Raw genomic sequence first — 5,599 nt, 5'->3', positions numbered from 1 at the left:
CCCTCAACTGCCTGAAAAGAATTTAGATCAAGGACTTGCTCCAGGAAGAGAGCTAGGCTATTATCATAGATAACTACATTATGAAATGAACTAGGGGGTTGCCTGGGTGGCTTAGTCGGTTAAGTGTGTGCCTCCGGCTTAGGTCATGATCCCAGGGTCCTGGGATCGAGCCCCATGTCAGGTTCCTTAGCAGGGAGCCTGCTTCTCCCTCTCCCTCTGCCGTTCCCCCTGCTTGTGCTCTCTCGCTGTCAAATAAATAAATAAAACCTAAAAAAAAAAAAAAAAAAGAGAGATGAGCTAGGTATGGCAAACGGAGAGGAACCCAGCAAGGCCTATTTGATCAGAGTCCTCTACGTCCCATTGTTTCCCAGTGGCCCAGCAAACATTTGTTTACAAAACATTTACTCTTTTTCATCTTCCTGTGAATTACATTCCTTCCTTTTGAAGTCCCAGACCCCTATCCCTTCATCCTTAGTTCAGAATGACATATATATCTCATTTTGCCTGATTGTCTTGGAATTTTATATCTATGTGGATTCCTGGTATATATGAAATTAAATTTGATTCTCTCCTGTTAATGTTTCATATCAATTTGATTTTTAGTCCAGCTAGAAGGACATTGAAGGGCAGAGGAAATTCCTCCTCTCAAACAACTGCAAACCCCTTGAAATTTGGAATGTTTTCATCCTCACATGTTCCACAGGGATAGGTCTATAGGAGGACTTAATAAACAAACATTTGTGCAATTATCCATGCACTACAACACAATTTTAGTGGGACAAAAGAAGTAATAAGCAAGCCACTCAATACTTGTTTGGGATTCAAGCCTTCTTTTGATAAGAAGTTTATCCTCAAGCCTCAAGATGTGTATGATTAAGCACTGCAGGAAGTATTTTCCCCTAGCTCTGAAAGATTCCAACCTGCCTGGAGTGCTGATGTTGAATGTGATCATGTGGGAAACAGGTCCTGAGGCCAGTCTGGTTTATTGTCACAGGGCTTAATAATAACCTGCAACTCTGAAGCCTGAGAGCTTCCTTTTCACCTTGCACAATACACTGAGAGTTTTGCCTTCAATGGACTATTGATATATGGGAATGAGTGATAGTGACCTGTTTTTCTCTTTTCTTTTGGAAGTTTTACCCATTAAAATTATTTTTCCAAGATCTATGTAATTCAGTGTTTTTTAAAAGCTTTTATTTATTTGAGAGAGAGCAAGGGAGAGCACGAGAGAGTGCACAGTGGGGGCGGTGGGGCAGAGAGAGAGGAAGAAGCAGACTCCCCGCTGAGCAGGGAGCGGGACAAGAGGCTTGATTCCCAGGACCTCAGAATCATGACCTGAGCAAAAGGAAGACCCTTAACCGACTGAGCCACCCAGGCGTCCCCTATGTAATTCAGTATTACGGAAATAAAATGCTTATGTTGAACATGCTTTGCTGCTTGAAGATCAGTTTTCCTGTTTCATAATTTAAGATGACTTATAGGAAATAAAGTCATATATACAAAATATCTATTATCATCTAAGGAAAGACTAGAAATTTTCTATGACTTCTATAGAGTCTGTAATGAACAATGGGTCTAAGTAATCCAGAGATTTCCCAAATAATTTAAAATAAGAATTTTGCGGGCGCCTGGGTGGCTCAGTTGTTAAGCAACTGCCTTTGGCTCAGGTCATGGTCCCAGGGTCCTGGGATCGAGTCCCACATCGGGCTCTCTGCTCCACGGGAAGCCTGCTTCTCCCTCTCCAACCCCCCTTTGCTTGTGTTCCCTCTCTCACTGTGTCTCTCTCTGTCAAATAAATAAATAAAATCTTTAAAAAAAAATAAATAAATAAAATAAGAATTTTGCTAGGTTAAAAAATTATTCTGAAAACAGGCTGCTGCCTCTGGGAGTGTGGGGAGTGTGGTGAATGTGGTGAGCTGTCTCTCTAGTGTAGTACTCTGACTGAGGAGGGCCATGAAATAAGGCTGGGATAGTGATATTTTACAATTCAATGTAGGATCCCTGTGTGAATGCGTTTGTCAGAATTCACCAAATAGTGTAATCACAATTTATCCACTTCACTGGACGTGATTTTTTTTTAATTAACAGCAGTCACAGTCTTTTACAGACAGAGCTCATTCTCCTGACTTGACTAATTTTTTTTAAAAGACTTAATTTTTTTTTTTTTTAGAGTAGTTTTAGGTTCACAGCAAAACTGAGAGGAAGGTACAGAGATTTCCCATACATCCTTTGCCCCTGCACATGCACAGCCTCCCCTATTATCAATATCATCACCAGAGTGGTACATTTGTTATAACTAATGAACCTACATTGACACATCATAAATACCCAAAATCTATGGTTTACATTTGGGTTCACTCTTGGTTTTGTACATTCTATGGGTTTGGATAAATGTATAGTGACATGTATTCAGCATTTTACAGTATCATACAAAATATTTTCACTGCTCTAAAAATCCTGTGTTCCACCTATTCACCATCTCGCTCCCACCCCCATCCCCCACTCGCCCCTTTGGCAAACGTTTTATTGTCCTCATAGTTTTGCCTTTTTCAGAATGCCATATGGTTGAAATCATACAATATGAAGGTTTTTTTTTTTTTTTAGATTCGCTTCTTTCACTTAATAATATGCATTTAAGTTTCTTCCATGTCTTTTCATGGCTTGAAAACTCATTTCCTTTCAGTGCTGAATAATATTCCATTGTTTGGATATACTACAGTTCACTTAACCATTCACCTACTAAGGGCATCTTGGTTGCTTCCAAGATTTGGCAGTTATGAACAAAGCTGCTGTCAACATCTGTGTGCAGGTTTTGTGTGGACATAAGTTTTCAAGACTTTGGGTAAACTGTATGTGAATTTTACCTTTAAAAAAACCACCCCTGTAGGGCGCCTGGGTGGCTCAGTTGGTTAAGCGGCTGCCTTCGGCTCAGGTCATGATCCTGGAGTCCCTGGATCGAGTCCCGCATCGGGCTCCCTGCTCGGCGGGGAGTCTGCTTCTCCCTCTGACCCTCCCCCCTCTCATGTGCTCTCTCTCATTCTCTCTCTAATAAATAAAAACTTTAAAAAAAAATAAAAAAAAAACACCCCTGTAAACAAATATTAAGCTCTAGTTAAATATATGCATGAAATGTTAAGGGGTGAAGTGTATTTATGTCTACAACTTACTTTGAAATGCATAAAAAATAAGATGATTTATGAAATGGATAAAGAGGTTGATAAGAAGATACATATATGTAATAAAGCAACTATAGTAACATGCAAATTGTAAAATCTAGGCAGTAAGTATATGGATATTTGCTATAAAATTCTTTCAACTTTCTTGTATGTTTGAAATTTTTCACAATAAAATGTTAGAAAAAATTCTGAAGTATATGTCCCACTCCCTCACATTAGATGCATTTTAGAAAGTCAGCGAGTATCCTGCTAACAGTCATCTGGCTGTACCCAGCAGCTTTAAACTAACTAAAAACACACTAAGAAAGCAAGGGAGTGCCAAGTCAAGGTCCTTAATGCAGCACTGACTCTGAAAAGGACTGTGATGTGAACTGATATGAGACAGCTGAGGTTACTCAGTCACTGCTCAAAGTGATTCCCATGTAGTCCCAGGGGTGACCTGTTAGTTGAAAGATGAAACAAAGTCTCATTCTAGAAGCAAATTATGACGGTAATTATGCTAAGAGGGTGGAGTGATCAAGATAACCTTGAAATGGAGCTCAGCTCCTGCCATGCTCTTGTGTTCTAGTGCTTTCATCTACCTGCTGTTGGAATATGGTCTCCACTACAGAGGAGCAGTGTAGAGAGGAAAAAATATCCTCATCTCCATAGCTATCGAACCTTGAAAATGTAAGGGACACAGGGGACAGAACTGTGAAAAATGAGAAAGATGCTAATGAAGCTGTATAATAAACAGTAGCTAACATAAACCCCATTCTAAACTTGGATATTTCACTTTTCTTCTAGCAACATGTTAAAGAGGCAGCACAGGTGGGCAGGTGGGAGCAGCGGCTCCCAATGTGTAGTGAGCGGGGCACTCTAGGGGCTCTGAGACTCTTTCAGAGGATCATGAGGTCAAAACTACTATTATAAGCCACTTTTTGTCTTTTTACTCATTTTCTCCTGTACGCATACAGTAGAGTTTCCAAAAGGCTGCATGACATGATATCTTAACAAATTACTTGCAGAAGCAGGTTTGAGAATCCATCCAGCTGTCTTCTTTAAGCCAGACATTAAACAAATTTGCAAAGATGTAAAACAAGTCACCCCTATAATTTGTTTTGTTTTAGAAAATATAGTCATTTTTCATAAAGGTACTTTTAATATGTAATAAGTTATAATTTTAAAATGAGTTAATTATCTAAAATTTCTCCATTTCAATTTCTAATATGGTAAGATATCATAGATATAATTCACATAAACAAAGATTCTTTGGGGGTCCTCAGTAAATTTTTTTTATTTAAAATTATTTGGAGGCACTTGGCTGGCTCAGTCAGTAGAGTGTGCAACTCTTGATCTCAGTGTTGTGAGGTCAAGCGCCATGTTGGGTGTAGAGATTACTTAAAAATAAAATCTTTTAAAAAATTAAAAATAGGGGGGCGCCTGGGTGGCTCAGTTGGTTAGGCGACTGCCTTCGGCTCAGGTCATGATCCTGAAGTCCCGGGATCGAGTCCCACATCAGGCTCCCTGCTCAGCAGGGAGTCTGCTTCTCCCTCTGACCCTCCTCCCTCTCGTGCTCTCTGTCTCTCATTCTCTCTCTCGCAAATGAATTAAAAAAAAAAAAAATTAAAAATAGGGGCAATCAGTTAAGTGGCTCAATCAGTTAAGTGTCTGACTTCAGCTCAGGTCATAATCTCAGGGTCCTGGGATTGAGCCCACAAGGGGCTCCACACTCAGCAGGGAGTCTGCTTGCTCCTCTCCCTTTGCCCCTCCCCCCAGTTTGTGCACATGCGTGCTCTCTAATAAATAAAATCTTTTAAAAAATTAAAAATAAAACTTTTTTACTGAGGTATAATTTACATGCAAAACGCACACAAATCTTAAACATGCAGCCTTTTACATATGTATATACAATGTAACTTCCACCTGGTTCAAGATATAGGCCATTTCCAACACCCTGGAAGGACTCCTTGTGCCTCATTTAATCAATACCTAATACACCAGAGGTAACCATTATTCTGATTTCTATCATCATATGAATGGAATCTTATAGTATGTATTCTTTTGTGACTGGCTTTTTCTGTCAGCATAGTGTTTTTGACATATTCTGTGTATTAACAGTCTGTTCATTTTTACTATTGCTGGTAGTATTCCAGCAATATTCCAGCAGTATTCCAGTGGACATATGAACTACTTTTTCTTGAGCATATGCCTGCATGTGGAATTGTTGGATCCCACAGTAGGTTTATGTTTGGATTTATAAGGAACTGCCAAATAATAATGTATGAGAGTTCCAGTTACTCTATAACCTCAGCAACATTTGATAATGACAGCTTAACTTGTTTTTATCCATTCTGCTGTATGTGTTACTGTGGTTTTAATTTGCATTTCTTTGATAGGATTCTGATTACCTTTAAATATGTTAATCAGCCACTTGAATATCC

The sequence above is a fragment of the Leptonychotes weddellii genome, chromosome 13 (genome assembly GCF_054177405.1).
Source record: "Leptonychotes weddellii isolate Sample4059 chromosome 13, ASM5417740v2, whole genome shotgun sequence".
NCBI classification, from domain to species: domain Eukaryota; kingdom Metazoa; phylum Chordata; class Mammalia; order Carnivora; family Phocidae; genus Leptonychotes; species Leptonychotes weddellii.
This window is presented reverse-complemented; position numbering follows the sequence as displayed.